This window comes from Peromyscus eremicus, chromosome 8a (genome assembly GCF_949786415.1).
Source record: "Peromyscus eremicus chromosome 8a, PerEre_H2_v1, whole genome shotgun sequence".
NCBI classification, from domain to species: Eukaryota; Metazoa; Chordata; class Mammalia; order Rodentia; family Cricetidae; genus Peromyscus; species Peromyscus eremicus.
The window spans coordinates 8,241,474-8,264,739 of record NC_081423.1 but is presented as its reverse complement, the minus strand read 5'-3'; the positions used below and the strand labels follow the sequence as shown (position 1 = coordinate 8,264,739).

At 42.9% G+C, this 23,266-nt stretch overlaps 1 long non-coding RNA gene across 1 annotated transcript; it reads right to left on the bottom strand.

Annotated features, from left to right (window-relative positions):
- Positions 1-1,892: 1,892 nt before the first annotated feature.
- On the bottom strand, positions 1,893-23,241 carry LOC131915843 (uncharacterized). The gene is made up of 3 exons (XR_009380453.1): positions 22,981-23,241; positions 3,552-3,696; positions 1,893-2,028 (listed from the first exon to the last, which is right to left on the bottom strand). It is a non-coding gene; the product is annotated as an uncharacterized LOC131915843 (long non-coding RNA).
- Between the last annotated feature and the right edge of the window lie 25 nt (positions 23,242-23,266).

Here is a 23,266-nt window from a genome sequence, read left to right as displayed (position 1 = left end):
TTGGTGTGACGACTCTTTTAGCTTTCTGACTATAAACTTAGCATCCATTGGTGTCTCTTCCCTCATAGTTTCATACATTAGCTAGGGCAACCTTTGAAAGGCATCAATCTCATCATCCTGAACTGGAATGGAAGAGAGCTTGGGTGACGTTGGGCTCCTGCCTTTGTAACAACACTGCCATAGGACCTAACCAGGGTCCTACAAGGAATCTCCCAGTCTATGCTGAGTATGAGATTCCACTCAGCCAAAGATAACCCACAAGGCCTCACTGTTAGAAAGTCCATATACCTCAACACTGCTATCCTGAGACCAAGCCTCCAACACACAAAAACTTGGATAGACTTCCATGATGCTAACTAAACAATGCCACCCTGTAGTGATAAATAAAAAAGAAAGACGAAGTGGGCACATTTCGGTGGGCCCTGCTAAGGTACACCACTAAGCAAACATGCCATGCTGCCCTGCACAACAGAGTCAGTGCAAGTGGATTATTGGGGGAGGGGGAGAGTGAAAGACCATGTCACAGTGGGGACATGAGAGAAGCAGGCAGACAGACAGAGAGACAAGAAGAAGAAGAAAGGCAAGAAAGGAACAAGAGGGGTAATAGAGGAGTAAGAGGCAAGAGAGAAAAGAGACAAGAGAGTGAGCTGTGCTCTGGCAGGCACTTTTAAGGGGACAGGTGATGGTGTAACTGATTTGGCAGAAGAGTCAGGCTGCTGCCACAGTGGAAACTAACACATCCCCCAACAAGCTTTGCAATCCAAAGCTCCAGTGAGTTTCCATGTTATCATAGAAACACCCTGTCCTGATGGCTCAAGGGTTAAAAGCAATTGCTGCTCTGCCAAAGGACCCAAGTTATTTTTGTTAACCCAAAAAATGTGGAGAGAAAGACCACCAACCCAAATCATCAGGGCCAAATTAATTAAGCAAGCTTTTTTTTTTTAATTCGTGTATGTGGACTATCTCTCCCTAAAAGTGGAAAGAGATCAGCACTAGACTTGGAAAAGATAAAGGTTTTTATAGTTCAGGAGTAGGGGGTTTCCAAATGGAGGATTTGGCAAACCAGTAGGGAAGGTTACAGAAGCAGAATACAAGCATAACAAGTTGCTCATAATAACCTCCTGAAACAAAGATATGGTTGCAAAATGGTCATAACAAGGTAGTCATAACAACAAGGTGGCCATAATAAGATAGTCATAACAACCTTTTGAACCCAGATTACAGCTGTTCCCTGTGGAACTTCCCAAAGACATGGTTGCCATTTCCTGGAATAGGCAGTACAGGAACATTTGTAGTTAAGGTGACATGTAGGGCATTGCCCAATCCTTGAGAAACAGAGGTTTAACCATAAACAGGAAGGAACCTAGTTTGTCTTTACTGTAAGATGGTGTTCAAGCCTAAGATGGAGGCAGGCTGCGTTATTGCTTTCCCTCACAACACGTGCTGGGCAGTGTTGTATTCCAGTTACAGAGGAGCTAAAGCTCTCTCTGGCCTCCACAGGCACACACATATGACATACATTCACACACACATATGTGCACACATAATAAAAATAAAATAAATCATAAAACAGAAGAACCAAAGCCTAGCCAGGCCCGCAAGGGAGGGTCATACTCTGGGTTCCTTATTGGCCTCATTTTGTGTTGCTCTTCTCTCGACTCCTGAATGGGAGCCATACTAGCTGCCTGGTGGTTTTTGGAACATTCCAAAATTGTGTTGTGTGTCTGAGTATTCACACTCACTCTCCTTAGCACTGTTCTCCACGTGTCTGGCCCTTTCTTTGCTTTTGGTCTCTACAATACTATTTTCCAAGGGGACTGTTCCCTTATCTTCATACCTTCTGGACAGTCAGTCAAGCACTCTGTTTTGCAATACCATAATGAGCCATTATCTTGTTTGCATATGCATACCTCAATTATCTGTCTCCTTTCCCAAGCATGCTGCATTCAGGCAGGCCACCTCTAATGTTCTGTATGTGGTGCTCCCAGTGTCTTACAGCATTAGGAATATATGGGCTTGCTTCAAATACTGTTGGATGAATGAATGATTAAAAGTAAAGGCCCAACCTGAGTGGTCTTTTTGTTTTTCTCAATTTCATCTTTGGACACATCTGAGGAGGATTTTTCTTTGAGAATATACTCTTTCTATGATAGAGCTGTTTATTGACCCTTGAGATAAAATTTCCAAATTGGAATTGGGTGGTTGCAAGTGGTTTCAGAGAGGTAAAATTTGTCGTTAGTATCATTGTTTATGTGTCCAGTGTCCTTCATATTTTTCCCTTTTATACAGCATTTGACATTTGCAAAATGTTTTCCATTTATTTTTATGTAGGGGAAAGCAAAAAGCCACACACACTTTTTTCCCATTTTACTCCTCCCCCCACTTTAGGAGAGCATAAAGGCAAAGAGTCTGATTCAGAGTGACTCCAGCTGTCAGCTCTGTGTTCAGGATTGGACAAATAGAGAGCAAAAGAGGGAGACAGTGAAAGGTAACTGGAAGGCTGGGGCAGTTCCCAGTCAGTCAAGTGTTTGCTGTGCCAGAGGGAGAAGCTGAGTTCAGGCCTCCAGAACCCACAGGAAAAGCCAGGTGCAGTGGTACATGCCTATAACCCCAGCTATGGCAAGACAGAGGTCAGTGGATCCCTGGGGCTCCACAAATCAGTGAACTCCAGGTTCAGTGAGAGATTGTCTCAAAACATAAAATGAAGGTGACCGAGGAGATGGTTCAATGGATAAAGCACTTGTCATCCAGGTATGAGAACAAGAGTTTGGCTCCCCAAAACTCACTTAACAGCTGGACAGGTAAGACCACTGCCTGTAATCTCAACTACAGGGGGTAAAGATAGGGGATCTTTGGAGTAAGTTGGTTAACTTGACTGGCTGGAATTGGCCAGTTTCAGGTTCATTGAGAAACCCTGCTTCAATAAATAAAGTGGAGAGCAATTGAGGAAGATCTCCAACATCCACCTACACACACGTATGCATAGGTGCACAGCTGCACATAAACCAGCAAATGTACCCCCACATACACACCCAAACACACATACAAACCTGCTGTTGAAACCCCACACAACTGAAAATGCAAAACAGTATATAAAGAAAATAAATCAACTTATCAACTTCAGGCCTCCACATGGGCACTCATATGTACACACACAGGAACATGTATGCACCAAAAAATGAGAGATGATAGGAAAGGACAAATATAGAGAAAAATGCAAGGTGAAGAGATTGTGTGAGAGATATAGATAAAAGCTAGATGATAGATAGATAGATAGATAGATAGATGATGCATCAGACAGTTTTCTCCTACACACACACCCAACCTCATTGTCAGAACTGAGTCACTCTAGAAGGTGGGAACATTAAATGACCCAAGGAAATATGAGATGGTGTGGGGTGTAGGGTTTCTTTATTAGTCAATTTAAAATAAAATGTGGCTGAGTAATTTAAAATGTGTCTGGAGTCAAGCAGAAAATTAGCCATATTCTCATATCCTACACCCTCCCCCGAAGGCAGCAGAAGTACCAATAAAAATAAAAATAACAGCACCTTGTACTGATGGGGTCGCTGCTCTCCAGAGCTGCTCCTCACTCAGCCTTTTAATCCTTTTTTTTGTCCTTGGAGGGGAGCACACATCTAGAGACTGGGGGCTCATCCCTGTGCTGACACTGAACAGCATCTCAGAAGATCTTCCCTGCAAAAGATGCTCCTTCATGGATTATTTCTTCATCTATATTATTTACCATTATTTACAGAGCAACACCGTGGATCAGCACTTCAAGTCTGGGAGGGCTGCTAAAAACACACAAACACACTTAGATACACATAAAAGCATACAGGTACCTAGACACACATACACACACACACACACACACACACACACACACACACACACATATGCCTATGCATACCTATATACTTACAAACACCTGCATATGTTCACACATATACATATGTCCGCCACACACACACACACACACACACACACACACACACACACATATATATATATATATATATATATATATATATATATATATATATACACACACATATACACATGCATGTACACATATACACTTACACACACTTGTATAGACACATACATGCAACATCTGACACACCATACACATCTATATGCACACACCATGGGATTTCACAGAGTAATATATATTTATGCGTATTAGAAAGATTTGACTAAGTTTTCCTGAAGGCAAATCCTGGCTTTCTCTAAAGTGTCACACGGACTTCAGAGCCCTGAGCACCATTTAGCGGCTATAAAGGCAGAGCTTAGGGTTGAGCCCTCTTAAGTTTTTTCCCATGGGAGAAGACAGTCTTTGCAGGCTTTACCCATCCTGCTAATAAGCCATGGATCTCTCTCCTTTGGGAAAATTATCGTTTTTAGGGAAAACAGGAGTGGAGTCCTTTTCTCATTTCAAAGTTTTCCTCACTAGGGAGGGAAAGTGTCCCAGAGGCTTTTGAACACTTAAGGAAGGCCAAGACCCTCCACCAAGGAAGGGCCAGAAACAGCTCCAGCCCTTGCAGAGCCACTTACAAAGTTGACACTCTTGTCCTTGCACATGCCCAGTGCTGCCACCACATACCCAGTGCTACCACCACATGGAACACTCCCAGCATAATAGAGTAAGAGACTAGACTCTTAGGGGTCCTGTGGAGAGCCCATCCTGTCCTTGGAGCCTTCTATCAATGATGGCGTCACTAGCACGGAACTCCTCCACTGTCCCTGTTTAAACTCCTCCCACTTACATCGGAGAGCATAAAAGGTTTCCCTGCATTGCAATGAAACAGCCTTAAATCAATAGCAATTCAAGCCTTGGAATAAAGGCGTCTTTATGGTCCAGGAAGGTGAGAGCTGAAGGTTGCCTTTAAGCAGCGTTAGGTTTGTGTCTCCCTGGGGTCTCCCATAATGCAGTGTCTCTCTGTGCCTTTGCCTGCATGAAAGTCAGCCCCTTTCAGCTTGTCTCACAGAGGGGAGGAGATGCAAATTCTGCAATGGGTCTGCCAGCATCTCTTCCTTTAACTTGTACCTTCTTGTAAATCCTGAGAACATCAGCTGTAGCTTTACAGATTGTCCTCCCTAGTACCAACGTCTGCACCTATACACAGGGTGTTTTTAGCCAGAGGCCCCCTCCAGGTACCTCTTTCCCAGGACCATGCATATTTATTGGCTGTAAGAGAAGTTCAAATCAAGATCTGTACAGAACTTTATGCTCAAACCTTTGTGGATTATGGTGATGAGAGTATTCGGGATCTGCCCTCTTCTCAGAGCCTCTTGTTTACCTCTTAAGTGTTAATGAAGGTTTGTTTGTTGGTTCATTTGTGACAGTGTTTTGTGCAGCCCAGCTTGATCTCAGACTCACTGTGTTACCAAAGATGACCTTAAATTTCTGGTCTTCCTGATTCCACTTCTGAAGTGCTGGAACTATGGGTGTGTATAACATTGTGCCAGATTTATGCATGTTGTGGATCGAACCCAAGATTTCATGCATGTAAGGCAGACACTCAACCAACTGTACTATGAACCCTGCCCACTCAGGAGGCTCTTGAAATTTAAAAATAAGTGGAAGCTTAAGCTTCACATTTATCAGTGAAATAAGCCATAACAAGATTGCATCAGGGCCATGTTTAAATCTGTCTTTTAACAGCTCTAGCCTTTGCTCTTTCCTTTCTTACTCCTCTCCCCTTTTCTTTCTCCTTCTCTCTCCCTGTTTCTCTTTCTGCTCTCCTTCTAGTTGCTCTATCTCGACCCTCACTTCCTCCTTTCCATCTCCATGTCCCTCTCTCTCCCTTTCCCCTCCTCACTCTGCTCCATGGCTCCTGCCTGTGACCTTTCATAAACACACTGATCTTCAAAAGCTCCATCCCTGAAGTCCATGGCACATGCCATGTGTAGCTGCAGTGGCCGGGTATTCATCTCCGCAGCTACTTGGCAGTCATTCCTTTCTCTCTTCCTCTTCCACCATCTACCCCATCTGCTGCTGACACCCGACTGAGGGCTAAGAGCTCTATGATTAAAACTCCTTGCTCTGCTACTCTCTGAACAGTTCCAAAGGACCAGAGATGGCTTTTAAAATGGGTCCTGCCTGTCTAAGCCTGTGTCAGCCTGTCCAGCTCACAGGCAGGAGGTGTAGAGTAGGGTGCACATGAGAGGGTGAAAGGCCTGTCCTAGCTCAAACTGCATCTCCATTTGATTGGAGATTGAGTTCAAGCTCTTGGGTAGGAATTGTCAATATCATGTGCTGCATCTCTCTAGCACTGAAATGGATGGCTCCTCGGGACTGTAGTGTCTCACCTTTGCAACGAGCTTGGAGAGGAACCCCTGAGTCCCTATCAGCCCATCAGTTCTTTGACCCCAAGCAGAGCAGGTTGGCTAGTGATCTTGAACACAGAGTCCTTTCTGACACTAGAGAGAGCTATGCTGCATAGGTCATTGGGGTTAGCTTTAGCTACTTCTTTTTCATCTTTTTAAGCTCTTCATTGAAACAAAGCAAGGGTGACATGGTACCAGTGCTCCACAGGAGTGACTGTTGGAATAAGGCAAGGGTGAAGGCTTGGCCATGGGCAAAAGCTTTCCAAGAAAGGTTTTCCAGCTGAATGCTATGCAGTCATCTGGGAGGCAGACAGGGGTAGGAACTTCCCCCATGAGATCAGAGATTAAAAGAAAGGATTCTGTTTGATGGCCAGAGAAAGTAGCCACAGCCATTTCTTAAGAAACAGATACAACCAGTTTAGAGAAAAACAAACTAGCCAAACAAACAGAAACCTAAACAACAACAACAAACATAGTATCTTTCATCTTTAGCTCCCAGGATCCAGATCCTAAGAGCATTAAATGTCTGCCAGAGCAGCAGCTATGGAAACAGAACCTTAATACAGATGGGTGACATTGAAAGGACTATGGCTATTGTCTATAGAAGTTTGTGTGTATGTGTGTTTGTTCATGTGTGTGCACATGGATGGAGAGGCCAGAGATCAACCTTCCTCAAGAGCCTTCTACTTTCTTTTCAGAATCAGGGTCTTTCATTGACCAGTACTTGCCCATTAGACTAGAATTGCTGGCCAGTGAGCCCCAGGGAGCCTCCTGTCTCTGCTTTCCCCAGCCTAGAAAAAGCACTTGTGCCACCATGTCAGCTATTTGTGTGGGTTTTGGGACAATCAAACTCATGTCCTTGTGTCTGCATTGCAAGCACTTTACCAACTAAGACCTCCCCACCCTGAGAGTTTTCCTTTTAATACCGAGTACAAGGAAACTCCGAGAAGCCTGCTACACAGGCTGCGATAGAATTAATTTTTGTATAATCCTATGCTTTTGATTTTCTTATCTCAGGCTCCTCCTTTTCTGTGCACATTTCTACCTCAGATCTCTCCTCATCCCAGAGAGAAAACTGCACATATTAAGTGTCTTAAGGCTGCAGTGCCCAGTTCCCTCAACACAAAGCATGCCTGTTTGATGGAGAGGAGATTTTCCAAGTTTGATTTCCTAACGACTCACCCTTCCCCTTGTACTTGTGATAAATTCCAGTTGTATAGTTTAAGTGGTCATTGAATAGATGTGCAGTTCTGCTGTCTACAGTTTTAACATGCTTGAATGATCTCAAAATGAGGCAGTCGTTTGAGCAGAAACCCGGAGAGGCCTGGGAGGCAGAGCTTGCCTGAGACTGATCCTGAATTCAGCAGCCTCGGGCTCTCGCTGCAGACAGGCTCTGAGTGTGTTGTAGCAGAGTGACCCCAGGGTCACCTATTCCGTTCCTCCTCCTGCTCACAGGTAGACAGCCTGCAACTCTGCATGTGCTTAAAATGAGTTCAACCTGCTGTGTTCCTTTGAAGGAGGAAGGAACATAGGCATACCTGGAGCCTTATTGCTCACTGCCTTTCTTGGTTCATGGATTGTTTTCAGAGAAAGTAACTTCTGGTCCACCAGCCCTACATTTTATCTTTTCTTCTGAAAGATTCCCTTGCGTGTGTGTGTGTGTGTGTGTGTGTGTGTGTGTGTGTGTGTGTGTGTGTTCCTGTGTCTGAGTGCAGGCAGGCACCTGTACCATAGCACACAGCATAACTGCAGATGTCAGGTCAGGTTTTGGTCCTTACCCTATGCCTCGTGGAAGGGTCTTGTGCTGAACATGGCAGGCTAGATGGCCTGTAAGCACCCAGGGATCTACTTGTCTCTAGCTTTCAGTGGTATTACATGTGCATGCACTAATGTGCCCACCATTACATGGGTTATTAGGATCTGAACTTAGGTCTTCAGGCTTGCAAGGCAACTACTTTACTCAGGGAACTATCTCCCAGCCCTGCAAACTCAATTTGCAGAGAAGCAAGAGAGAAGTAAGTGCTGCAATTTATCTCTAGTGCTGGACACCCAAATCTCCATCTTTATTTTGTATTTATTTTTGTTTTGTTTGAGATTATGTCTAACCATGTAACCCAGCAATCCTCCTGCCTCAGCTTTCCAAGTTCTGGAATTACAGACTTGTATTATCATGCCCAGTGCCAGCTTTCTATGTTTTACACAGACCATAGGATTTTTGGATTTCCTGGTACTTTTCACCCCACTGAGTAGCTACAGCGAATATTTGCCTAGTAAGGAGTTAAAAATAGAATCACACCCCCAGAGATGTAGGGCAAGGAGTGGAGCTTGGGGTTTTATCCCCCAGTAACCCCACAAATGTGTCTATTGATTCACTGTCCTGTTTCCGTGTGAGTCTTGGGTGAGGAGCACCTCATCATTTGTGTGAATTAGTACAAACTCCCATGGTTCCTTCTCTCCTGCGTTCCTCTACACTCCACTGTGCATGCACAGACCTGTTGATCTGCTTCTCATGTGAAGTCTGGCGTGCTTCACTGTCACCTCGGGCAGGAACCATATGGACCCTAGCCAGCCCCTCCCCATTCCTTCTGGGCTGCAAATGTCAGGATGGTAGTCATTCTGAAGGTGTTCCAAGGTTTTCTCACATCGAGACTTTTGTGCATGGTGTTTCTCTTACCCCTGTTCTGCCTCATCTTCCCCACAACCCAGTCGTGACACTTTGAAAGTCCAGTAGACAGTAGACATTATAGTTCTTGAGGGAACCTGTCTGTGGACCTCCATCCCTGGGCTGAAGTGTTTGGTCCAGCTCCTCTTTCTACCATGCCTCCTCTAATACAGGACTTTCATGGCTGTTTATAGTTCACATCAACAACTTCTTGATGCATACCCAAGAACAAGGAATACATTTGTTTAACACTTGTTTTCCAGCAGTTTAAGTGCAAAAGACAGAAGACACATTACTGACTTTGTCCCTTAACCTATGTACCTTAACTTTTCTCTGGACAAACTTCCCCTCTCTCCCCTCCCTTTTCTTGCCTCCCCCTTCCTTTCTTTCCTTTCCCCTACATTCTCATCTTTTCCTCCTCCCCTTATGTTTCTCTTCTTTTTTATCTCCTCTCCTTCCTCCCCTCCTATCCCCTTTCTTCCTCCTTTCCATTCCCTTTTTCTTCTTGATCACACATGATACTTATGGGATGGTTCTCACTGGATTTTTTTTTTTTTTTTTTTTTTTTTGGTTTTTCGAGACAGGGTTTCTCTGTGTAGCTTTGTGCCTCTCCTGGAACTCAGTTGGTAGCCTAGGCTGGCCTCGAACTCACAGAGATCCGCCTGGCTCTGCCTCCCAAGTGCTGGGATTAAAGGCATGCGCCACCACCGCCCGGCGGTTCTCACTGGATTTTAATGGCCTATGACTTCATGAAACTATTATGACTCACATAGACCTTATGGGTTTCTAGGCTCTGTTAAAGAACTACCGATTCTCACCATGCTGTGTAAGTGACAGCCTCACCACCTTCCACCGTGACTGTCACACAGTGTTGGCAACAGAAGTGATTGTACCAGATTGTATGGAAAGGGCTGCTGTTGATCAACTCTTAAGAGGAGGTCATTCCAGCAGATTACACTCTTACTTCCAGGATATTTCCTTCTCTGTTCACTCCTTCACTCCTAATGACTATTGTTGCCTCCAAGAAGTATGATTTTTAAAGTCCAGGTGGTGTTGTGGTGGAAATCAATCAGAGATTGTTTGGGTATCAGCTGTGAACTTTTCGCTTCTTACTTGAAAAGAAGCAAACAGACCCAGCAGTGCGCGTTGAAGCATGTGTGGGTTATTAATAATTTACTCAATCTATTGATGTTCACTAATTGCAGTAGCTGAGAAAAGTTAGTTAATGATGTACCTGCCTGCACCACATTATAATTATGATGGTAGTTCCCCTATTATTAGGGCTGAGTAGGTGTTCCCATTAGAAACCTCAATTTTCAAGCTGATTGTCTTAGCCATTTCAAATCACGTCAGGCCAAATCTTGGCAGACACTCTCACAGAGTGGATACACTTCCTTCCAAAATTATTTTTATGCTAGCCCAGAAGTGTCCTCCCTCAAATGACAGAGACTATAAAGCCTGCTCCACTTTCAGAAACGCTCTTGTTACACCCTGGGTGACCATCTCATCTGGGAAGTTGTGCAAAGAAAAAGCAGATTTTTGCTGATATGGATACTAAATTGGTTCAAATCAGACCTATTTGGGAAAGTGAATTTTAAAAACAGTTTCGTTGCATTTGTGTGTGTGTGTGTGTGTGTGTGTGTGTGTGTGTGTGTAAACACGTGAGTCAAAGGACAACTTGCAGGAGCTAGTTATTTCCAACTTGTGGTTCCTAGGAATCAGGTCACCAGGCTTGGTGGCAAGCACATTTACCTCTCTAAGGTAGCTTACCACCCTAGAAAGTGAATTTGGAAACATTTTCCATGGAGTTAGATCATGTTTCTCTCAGTTTTCCTTGGACTTGGAATGCGTTTCCTCTCAAGTAACAGAAACTCAGTTCCAGTGCATGTCTATATCGTTTAAAGAATAAAACTTCGCGGTTCATGGAATTAAGAGTCAGAAATTACAGTGTATTAATGTTGATCTAGAGCCAGCACAAGCAGGGTGGCCAATGTATTATATCATTTTCCATCCTCTGAGTCTCTGTGTTGTTCAGCTTTTGTTTGTCACATGTGCCTGAGGGAAATCATCTTAAGAGGAGAAAAATTTATTTTGGCTCATTCTTCCAAAGGTTTCCGTCAAAGCAAACTAGCCTCATTACTGTGAGCCTAAGGTAAGACAGACTACCTTGGTGGTGAGGGCATGTGGTGGAAGAGGCCACTTGCCCCATGGCAACTAAGAAATAGCAATACAGGAGGAAGGTCCCTGGGGCGGGTGGTAGGATGCTTTAAAGGCCTGCCCTGTAACCCATTTCCCCCACTAGGCAACACTTCTTTGCAGCCTTTAGCAATGAATTAATCATTGATGAGGAATTAACTGAACTCACGTGTATGTAGCACACATACACACACACACACACACACACACACACACACACAAAATCTAAAATAAAATAAATCTTTAAAAATTAAATAAAAGAAGAAAGTATATAAAGTGGAAATTCCCAGTCCTGAGCAGATGCTTGGAGTTAGAAGGAGAGTAGGAAGATGCCCTCATGATGTGTCCCCTCTCAACAGCAGCACAGCTCAGGACCAGGCATTCAACACATGAGCCTTTGAGGGGTTCATCACATTACAATTCAAACTATTGCAGTCTGTTCTCAGTTCTGGCTGTATTCACCAGGAGATTTTAATATGTGATCAGTCATACAGGCTCCCGGCCATGTTCTTAATATCTCATGTTTCACAAAACAACACGGTCTCTTATAAAGCTTCCATGCATTTCAGTCAGTGAGATGGCGCAGTATGTAAAACACTTGTCACCAAGTCTGGCAGCGGAAGTTCAAATTCTCAGAACCCGCATGGTGAAAGAAGGGACTTCTGCAAGCTGCTCTGACCTCTACATTTGCACAGCCTCCTTCCCCACAAAGCACACATGCATGCAAATAGACATGCATAAATCATAATTAAAGGAGTTGATGTTAAAATATATTGAAGTGATAAGAATGCTGGAGATAAGACTAAGTACTGTTCTTGCTGAGGACCCAAGATCAGTTCTCAAGGATTTGATTCTCCTCCCCTGGCCTCTGTGATTAAGTGAACTCTCTCTCTCTCTCTCTCTCTCTCTCTCTCTCTCTCTCTCTCTCTCTCTCTCTCTCTCACACACACACACACACACACACACACAATCTAAAATAATATAAATCTTTAAAAATTAAATAAAAGAAGAAAGTATATAAAGTGGAAATTCCCAGTCCTGAACAGATGCTTGGAGTTAGAAGGAGAGTAGATTCGAACGCACAGGCTGGGAGAGTATCTGTCACATAGCAGCACTTCTGGAGTCAGCTTAGATGTGACATACACACTGTGGGGAAAGCATTTCAGTGCAAAGAGAAGTGTTACTACCAAAAGACAAAGGGAAAAGGTGATAAACAAGAAAGAAGATGTGGCTTGTCTACCACATCATGTCCATTACCTCATTCCACTCTTAGTCCCCTTGATGACAAAAAGTAAAAAAAATTTAAAAATGCAGTATTGCAGTATACATCAACTCTTCCTGACCAACACAGGTCAACACCCTCTTACAGTTTTGTTTTCCACTCAAATCTTAACATTAACAAAATAGTGCCCCTAAGTTTTGGTGTTGTAGCTGGTTATATAGTCTTGGGAATAACATCTAATACAGTTCATGGAATCTTATTTGCATCATTGGCAGTGGCCTCTCTATGGTGACATGCCACAGAAAGACAGTAGTCTTGTGAGTTCTCAAATTAGTGAGAAGGAATTTAGCACAGAAAATTGTTGGTTTAGCTCCTACAGAAAATAGGTTAGTTGAACTTTTCTGAAGTCAAGGGATGACATGTTGTGTCCAAACATGGTAGAACTTTTTATTTTCCAAGAAAAGTCAACAAAAATTGAAGGTCACAGAGAAGACTCACCATCCCCCAGAAGACTCTAGCTGACATAATGCTGTGGAAATGGTTTCAGCGACCTAATTCATGGAGGCAAAGGCGGGAAACAGAATTGCTATCTAATCCAATGATGGGCTTTTGGGAGGTGGGAGATGTGGGTCACTGGGAATATGCCCTTGAAGAGTATTTCTTGTCCCAGACTTGTTGCTTCCTCTCCCCCTGGCGTTCATGGTGCATGGCCTCTTCCAGTTCATGCTTGTGTCATCATGACACCGTACCTCACTTTAGGACCCAAGCTGTGGAGCCAGAATGCTCGGGCAGACTTTTGAGAAGTATAATGATTCATTCATCCTAGGGGATTATGGTATGGGCTTGTGCTTCTAAAATGTTTTCACCTCTTAATGTATGGACTACGTAATATCTTGTGCAAATTATTGTTTTAAAGTCATACTCTGCTCAAACTAAAATAGATAGATGATATATAGATAGACAGACAGGCAGACAGACAGACAGATAGGTACGTTAATAGATAAAATTGAGTTTTCTCCTTTCCCCATGTTCACTATAATCTATCTGTGTCACTTGGTGGACCTAACTGTTTTTTTTTTTTTCAGTAACTCAACTTTGGGTAAGAAAACAAAAGCAAAAACCTCTATCAAATGCATACCTGGAGGCACGGGTCAATTCTCCTGAACTTTCCCATGTCTATTGATTGAAATAAATCAATAAACATGATCTGATTTAGTCTCTACAGCCAGTGTATGAGTGTAACCTTTTTATTTTCTTCTTTCCTCTCTGTGCCACCTTCCAGGAAAAGCTGGCGTTAGTGAGGAAAGGCATTTAGTAGATGGAAGGAGTGTCTATTTTCTTGCTGTGCTTTTTGTCAAAGTCACTGTAGCTGGAAAAATACAAGGAATATGATTCAAAGAAGACAATCATCAGACACCGTTGCTCTCAATTCAAGATTGAAGGAGATAGATGTAAATTATTCTAGTTAGGCACTAACACCAGCAAAAGCATTCCTTCACAAATAGGCAGAATGGAAATAAAGAGGCAGAAGCATTGTCTTGACATCTCTGTGGGGTCACCTTTCAATTTGTCCATCATTGCCATCATTGTTGTTGCTTCCATTATTAATATTTAAACAGCAGAGTTGTGTAAATATTCTGCCAGGAGACTTAATGAACTAGAATTTATGCAGACATTTTTGTAGGTGGAAAAACACTCAAGATTATTTTGCTTTTAGATGGTTTATTTCAACATCCAAAAGACATTCCCTGAACACTATGATGTGTCAACTCTTATGAGATTAAGAAATAGTCAGGGTTACACAGGAGGTGCAGCTTGGTTGGTAGATCACCTGCTCAGCACAAACAAACCCTTGGGTTGATTAGCAGTCACATACAATCTGGCATGGTACTGACCATAACTACAGCACTCAGGAGGTCGAGACAGGAAGATCAGAAGCTCAAGGTTATCCTTCCCATCATAGTGAGCTTGACACCAGCCTGGGCTACATGAGACTCTATCACGAATGAAAGGAAAGGAAAAAGAACCAGAGTCAAGTTATAAGTCGCAGGCCTAGCTCTTTTCCATAGAAAGAAAGGATGCTCTGCAAGCCAGCTCTTATGAGGAGGCTGGTATGCTGTGGTGTAGATGGTATGGAATGAACACCCCCTATCTGTGCTTGGAAATTAGACAAAGCACAGCTAATGTGTGTGATAGGCATTTCCGATGGAAAGCTAAACTGTGAAGCTCCATCATGAGAAGCCAGAACATTCTTGTTCTTATAACTTAACCTCACAAGAGGCCATTTGTTTGGATGCTCAGGGATGGGACCATGGCACAGACTGCTGTTTCTGCATGGCTTTGAGTTTAGGAAGTTGCTATTCATGTTCAGTTGTTCCTGCTCAGGGTTAAAGAGGCATCTCGAAGGCACTGACTGCAATTGAGCAATTGCAAGAAAATGGGGAAAGAAAAGCTAAAAATATACATTGGGAAATGACACAATCCACTGCCATTTGTGTGTGTGTGTGTGTGTGTGTGTGTGTGTGTTTGTTTGTGTGTATCACAAATGCATACTAATTAAACATCAATATTAAACATTATGGGTAGTGTTTATTTAATTCACTGTGTCCAAAATGCAGTATGTATTATCAAACCTGCTGGAAATATGGCTCAATTAAGATTTGAGAATGTCATTACTTGCTTAGCATTAAATGGTGAGTGGTAAAATAGAGGTTTCATCTTTGCTTTAAATAACTCTATTCTCAAAATAGCACATTGACTTGAACTATGTGGCTACCTTGTATGAATCCTGCTGCTTTGGAACAGTCCTGTAATTGTTCTCTGTATGCATGTATTTGAAAAGGCTACTATGAAATTAATGTTTTATAATTAAATTGGAAACAAAATTGAGGATGTTTTTCCTAGAATTCTGACACCATGAATTTCATATCCTCATCAGATCCCCAGAGGTAGCAGCTTTTGTGAAAGACATCAGGAGTAAGGAATGAAATAAATAGCCATATTCTCTAAGAGTGACTCCTCCCATAAAATGTCTACCACCTACCTGCCTGCCCCATCCAATCCATCCAACTGTAGCCATTCATCTGCTGCACTAACATGCACAAACACTAACATACATGCCTGTGCGCGCACACACACACACACACACACACACACATTCACACATGTGCATGCTTGTGCATATGTACACGAATATACACACACCTATTTATGTGATATTTCCATATAGGGTTTTAGAACTAATTATTTTTACTAGCTTCATAGTTTTTCATATTTATTTACTGTGTTCTCAGTGATGTGTGTGTGTGTGTGTGTGTGTGTGTGTGTGTACATGTATATGTATATTGGTTTTTTTGAGACAGGGTTTCTCTGTTTAGTTTTGGTGCCTGTCCTGTCCTGGATCTTGCTTTGTAGACCAGGCTAGCTTCAAACTCACAGAGATCCACCTGGCTCTGCCTCCAGAGTGCTGGGATTAAAAGCGTGCCCCACCACCATCCATCCAGTAATGTAACTGATTCGGTTTGTATTGGTTTTTACTTTCTTCTGTTTCAGAACTTGCATATATTTATGCTTCCATTTTTCTGTATTTGTACATGTGTATTTGTAGAATAATTTTTGCAGAGGCAGTAGCTAGATCAATTTAGCTTCATAGATTTTGCTGATCTGCCTTCCACAAAAGGTTTCACTCACTTACATTCCTACTGTGTACATGATAACCTATTTTCATTACAACAACAAAAATATACCTTTTAGAAAACATTTTTCCTATAAGCAATATACACCCTGTGTTGTGAGACTGAGTGTTGAAGGGGGTATGAGGCACTTTCCCATGCTGCTCATGCTGTATTTGATCATGCTGCCAAGGGTTCAGTGATTCTGACAAGCATGGAGGGTTGGGATGGTGTGCCTCTCAGCACAGAAGAATGGAGGAGTCTCACCAAGCATCCTTCTAGCCTTAGCATTTCCAGCTAGATCACTTTCTCGTGTGTCAGCACTACCTACCATTTGCTGTTGAGAATACTACCCAGGATCTTAGGCAGAAAGAAAGGCCCTCTGCTTCGTTATGAAAGGAATTCAGAGAAAACATGTGTTTACACAAGATATTGTTTCAATTTGGAAATGAATGTCAGACAAAGGGAAGGTTGTGCCCATGCAGAACACAGAGAGGAAACAGGGCTGTTTTGAAATCAGAGGAAGCCCAGTACCAGTCAGTCCATGCAATGCTGTTTTAGAATGTTTCCACTCCATGTTGGGAGGTGCAGGCAGGAGAATGAGGAGTTAGAGGTCATTCTCAGCTACATAGTGAGTTCAAGGCCAATGTGAGCTATGAGGGACCTTGTTCAAATTCTAAAACTTCAGAGAGAGAAGAGAGAGAGGAGGGAGGGAGGGAGGAAGGGAGAAAGAGAGAGAGAGAGAGAAAGAGAGAGAGAGAGAGAGAGAGAGAGAGAGAGAGAGAGAGAGAGAGAGAGAGAGAGAGAGAACAAAAAAGAAGGGAAGGGAATCAAAGAAAAAAAGAGAGAAAAGGGGATTGATTGTGGCTGATTTTTTTTCTGACAACTATGTTTGGTCACAGTTCCCAGATATGAGGTCAAACACTATCTAGATGTTACTGTGAAATCATTTTTGAGATATGATTAACACTGAAATCTGAGTAAAGCAGATTACCCTCCTTAAATGGTGTGAGCACCACTCAAACAGCTGAATGCCTCAAGAGGAAAAGGCCTGAGGCTTCTGGGAAGAAAAGACTCTTCCTGCATGTGGCCTTCAGCCAGACATGCCGACTCTCAGCTCAGCTCCATCACTGTATGGAATTTTGCTCTAGGCCTAAAGTCAAGCATGAAGGAATGCTGATGTCACTTAGTAATGTGTGCCCAGAGATAGAGGAAGTGGTGTCAGGATCTTGGATGTAGTTGCTTGATATAGCTGCAAATAGTTTAAACTGAACCAAGAATGGAAGAGAAATAGCACTGGTCACCTCAAAGGACAGTACCAGGAATTCAGGATTCAGGAGCATCTTAAGGACCAAAAGTAATGGAGCTGCTGTGAGAGCTGAGCCTCCACTCTCTGGAGTGTGCACTGGAGCTCTGGAGATGGAGGGTAGGACGTGATCACAAACCTCCCTCCACTTGGTCCTCTGTTCTCTGCTTCTTATTATAGTGACAAACATCTCCTTTGGCTGTCGTTTCTTCTTCTTTGCTAGAGGCCATGCCATTCACACAAGGCATTTTTGCTCAGGTGTGGGCACCTTGAGAAACCCATGAACTCCCTGCCCACCTTTCTCCCAGTGAACAACCGGGCTTTCTCAGCACATGAATGCCAGCTGCACAAACAGACTGTGGGTTTCCCCACACCGGGAACAGAAAGACAGTCCTTGGCTTTGCTTTGATCATATTCACTAATTTATGGTAATGTAGGCACCTCCTGATTTCATTTTATTTTACTTTTGTTTTTCACTCAATATTTGAATTACTTCCTTCAGGGGAGTTGTCACGCTAATTAATTGTTTTGTGTTTTTCTTGACATGTCTCAGCATTATCTGTGCATTTGTGATCATGTGTCTGTTAGGAATATTTGGGGCATTTGTAAAGATTATAAAACTAATTTCTCATTATATCTAGAATGTTATCTGTTTTAAAAGTCTGTTTCTGTTTGAGGAAGTTGAATGTTTCCAGGCTTCTGAACCCCATGTGACCTTGAAATTCATGTCAATTGTATTCACACAATGAAGTCATTCCCTGGTCTTGTTCTTTTGTGACATTCCCATCACTCACAAACATTTAGCACTTATGACAAAGACGCTAACTCCCTTTCTGAGTGTGTTGCAGGCTTCCTCATGCTCCTGTTCTGCCTGTTCATGTTGTTCCTGGCTGCCAAGTGCCTAACTCACTTGCAGACCTTCACTGTAGATCATCAAGGCCACTGTCAGGTGCTAAAATGATTTTCTGTGACTTTCTGTCTATGGGTAACTGGCAATGCCTGTCTTCAGTAGGGATGCATAGAGGATGGAGTGCCATGATCAATTAGTAATGCCTGCCATGGCTGTGGAATGAGGAACGGTATGCTGAGGTATGCTGGCTTCAACTCAGCAGGTCGACACTGCTCTCTGAATCAATTGCTGATCCTTCTTACTTTGTACCCTTTCAGCGCTTCAGGTGCTCACCTAGTTTTCATACTTTCAAGCAGATATTGTAACAGTGCATAAGAATATGGAGTGGAATTTGGCAGAGAAGGGAGAAGCACAGCACTCACTCAGAGTTTTCTGTTATTCATGTAGTTGGAGCATAATTACTCCTATGTCCCATCCTTCAGAAAGGAGCCTCAGGAGACTTGATGGGGCAGTTGAAGAGATATGTTTGGGGATTTTCATTATCTGTTCTGTGGCTTCCCTTGCCCATTTATCCATAGCTCATCAGGAACTGGAGATAATTACAGTGCCTTGTTCTCCTACTTGTGGACTTATATAAGTAACAGGATGCACTTCTTGATGCTTCTTGTGTTACTTTAGAGTGGATTAAAGAGATTCATCATCTACCTCCTAAAGACACTATGGTCCTCACTGATACTCATATAGACACAGTTACTGCCCAGTGCAAAGCTCTCTAAAACAGTTATTGGCCTTTATTGCCTGTCATCTTTTGCTTACCTTTGGAGTTTGATGATAAGGATGATGATGGTGGTGGTGGTGGTGGTGGTGGTGGTGGTGGTGGTGGTGGTGATGGTAATGATGATGATGGTGATTTTGAGATAAGATCTCAAGCAACCGAGGCTGGCCTTGCCTTTCTGATCCTTCTGTTTCCACCTTCTGAGTGCTAGGATTATCAGTGCATGTAACAACAGGCCCTGTTTGTGTGATGTGGGGATCAAGCCCAAGGCGCTATAATGTGTGGGAAAGCACTCCACTAACTGGGGTATATGAGTTGGGAGAATATTTACTCCCGTTTTGCAAATGCAGACACTGGGGTGCATGACAGTTGAGCCATTTACCAGAACAGTTTGCCTAGGAAGCATCATTTCAACCTGAACCATACAATTCTGGAGACCGTTTTACAATGGTACTGAAAACGAGCAGATTTACACCCACAAAAACGAGTGAGTTTTTCCAAGGAGCTTTCCTGTTCTTAGTTTCAGCAGCTGCTTGTAGAAGCATCTCTCTAGTCACTTGCAAGCAGGCAGGCTAGCTTTCAGAAAGATGGTGTCAATTTAAAGATTAGGTATTTGAAACTTCTAGTCAGCCCTAAACTTCACAGATGGAACGGGTTCAACTGATTTGTGTTTGGAGCAGCCCCAATGAGAAAGGTTCTGTGTCCCCAGAGCCAGGCTCAGTGGGTCGGGGTTGTCCAAGTCTCGTTTTCCAAGCAGTGAAACACTAGAAGCACGTTTGTTCCCAGCATACAGCCAGCCAGCGAGGTTTGTCTCACTGGTGCCGACATTTACCAGAACAAGAGTCTGTTTCCTTCTCTTAGAGAAGCAGCCAGCGCCTCACAAGGGAGTGGGCCTCCTGCCAGAGGAAACCCGCCAAGCCCCACAAGCCGTGCCAGTGAAGTCAGTGCTGCTCACCCCACGTGAAGTTGTCCAGTTGTGGGGCAATGGTGTCTAGTTACTAACCTAACAAAGTGAAATACTGTCTGTCATCAACTTATCTGTCAAAATACTCATCCATTCACCAATCCTTTCAGCTATCCATGCATACATCTTTTATATATATGTGTTAATATGCAGATACATGTTAACTATGAGAGTTTTATGCATGCATTTTTAATAACTTTTTACATTCCTAAATGTAAAAACACAATGTGTTCAGTCCGTATAGTGTTACATAATGTCACTTGTATGTTGATGTTTTCATGGATGATCATTTGGTATTTGATAAACAATTAACATACTCTTCCCTGAGGAAGAGGATCCCCAACCCCTACTCCCATTATCCCTCAGTTGCCTGCAGTTCTTTGCATAGAGTTGAGGCCCGCTGCCTGGGGCAAGTAAATTCCTGGATCTTGGAGGTGAATCTACACCACCACTTTACTATACCAATATAATTCTTCATTCTCAATATTTATCCTCACACCCACAGATAACTGTAGTCCTTGCTGCTCATCAAGGAAATTTCTTTTTGCAACAGATGGAGACCAATATAGAAAAATCATACAATGTATTTTGATCGTATTCACTCCCTCCCTGAACTCTTCTCCAATTCACACCCCCTTTCCTACTCACCCAACATTGTGTCATTTTTTAAAAGAAAACTTCAAACTAAATTTGTGCTGTCCAAATACTCTTGGATGTGTGCTATTCCACTGGAGAGTGGTCTGCTTGCCAAGCGGATACATTCATCCAGAAACTGGTCTCTCTTCCCACAGCTAATAATTGCCTATAACTTCGTGGCTAGGGGTGGAATTGTATGCCCATCTCCTCTCTCTATGCTGGAGTTTGGTCTGGCTTGAGCTTACACGGGTTTTGTGCATGTTGTGGCAACCACTGCGAGTCTGTATGTACAGCTGGCCTGCAGTGCCCAGAAGTTTTCCACCACCTCAGGCTCTTACATGCTTTCCTCTACTTGCTTATGTCTTTAATTATATATATATATATATATATATATATATATATATATATATATATATGTGTGTGTGTGTGTGTGTGTGTGTGTGTGTATGGAGATAGTGGAGAGAGAGAGAGAAGGAGGAGGAGAGAGATTTGAAGAGCAGGATGGAGAAAGGGAAGAAAAGATAGTAAGAGCACACATGAGAGAAAGAGATATGGTGGTTAAAATTAATATACTTATTACAATATCACTCTAATCCCATAAATATTAATGAGCAGATTTTATTATACCTCATTGTGCCAATGATAAAGCATATATAGGAATCTTGCGATCATGATTCTTGAGTTAATAAAGGCAAGGAGAGAAAGGAAACTCAACTTCATTTTCCTCTTTTTCCTTTTCCACAGTCTTTTCTTCCTTTGCATCATCTTCTTTCTTCTCTTGTTCCTTCTCTTATCCATGCCCTCCCTTTTCTGTATCCTTCCTCTTCTTCACAGACTTAAAAGTTTTGGTAGCATGTGGGGAACTGTCTGGTCATCCTCAAAAGATACACTGAGGTTGAGGCAGCTGCCTTTATTTCCATTGTGGGCACCATTTACTTGATGATCGTGGGCATGTCTGCTAGCAGCTCTATGATTCCATTCTAGTGCATGGCTCTGCAGACTTTCCTGTACTACTCTGAGAGTCCAGAGCAGGGAAAGCACCCACTGTATTTATCTGGCAAGCACAGTGGTGCACATATAAATAATTCCTAAAGCAGCATCTGTATCTGCAGCTCAGGCCTCTTCAGTCTTATTTTGCTTATGTCAACAGCTGTCAACTGGGCTTTAGAAAGGTTCTGACTTACTTGTGCTGAAGCGTCAAGGAGTCTACTAGCTAATTTCTTTTGAGTATTACCTTGTTTGATTTGGATGAAGGGACAGGGAATTGTATAAATGTCACTGTGGAGAGCCCTTGTCCCCTGGTGATTAGTAACCTTATCAATCCAGAGCAAAGAGACATATCTAGAAACTTGGCTTTGGAAAATGGCACACAGATGAGGATATTTTATGACTACGCATTAAAAGGTTGGTCTGGTGCCGTTTTCCCCTTGCAGGTGGCTGAGCGGCTTTACTCACCCTCTGATCTGCCCGTTTTATCTTTTCATTCTGCTTATTCCTTCCTCTGGCCCCAGTCTCTCCCTCTTCTCACTCACCTAGGATCTCAATAAATTTGTTCATGGTACCAGTTTGCACACAGCAAAATGTTTGGAAGAAATTTTCCTAGTTTTATTTTTCCTATGACAAATAGTATGTGTCTATTACAAAAAAAAAAAAAAATCCTAACCACAAAAGAATAAGAATGAGTAACATATATGAAGATCCCCTCCTAAATCCTCTGCTGCAAGATAGAAACTTTTAATAACTTATAATTCCTCCTAAACACACACACACACACACACACACACACACACACACACACACACCAGCAGGGAGAAGAAAAGGGGCAAAGAAAAAGAGATAGAAGGACGAGGAGAGAGAGAGAGAGAGAGAGAGAGAGAGAGAGAGAGAGAGAGAGAGAGAGATCAGGATATACCAGGTTCTGCTGACTCCCCAGGGGAGATCTTGCCTTGGAGGAGTTGGGAATAGGGGGTGGGGAGAAGGCTGGGGGGTGGGAGGAGGAAGGACAGGGGAATCCACATTTGATATGTAAAACGAAAAGAAAAATCTCTTAATAAAAAAAAAAAGAAAAAAGAGAACACTCAGATCAGCAAATAGCCTGTGTGGTTGCATATGGAGTTCTATGGACATAGGTTGAAATAAACTAGGAATCTAGAGGAAAGGACATTTGTAGTCTGATTTAGAGAGCAGTACAATGTGGATGGGGAGAGAATGTGCATGAGGTAGATCAGAGCTTGGAGACTGGCAAAAATGGCTGGGGAGAAGACGTGGGGCTCATATGGCTAGAGAGTGCTAAGGAATGCTTGAGAAGTAGTCTATCATTTTCATTTTCCATTGTCATTGTGATGAGCCACATGTCTTTACTCACCTCAAGAGTCGTGCAGGAGTGAACAGCCTCTTTGTCTCAGCTTCGACATTAGAAAGACTCAGCAGCATGTCAGGAAGATACCATCTACCATGTCTACGATGTCAACAACCCACTCTCAGGAGCAGCTGCAGGGCTACTCAAGACAGGCACCCCAGGAACATGGCCACATGGCCAGGGTGTGGCTTATCTCATTATTTGTCCAGTACGTATTTGTGGGGAGGCTGTACAGATGTGGCAGCCAGTTATCGTGGTTCTCTAAGGAGTCTGTCTTCTGTTCTGAGGGCAT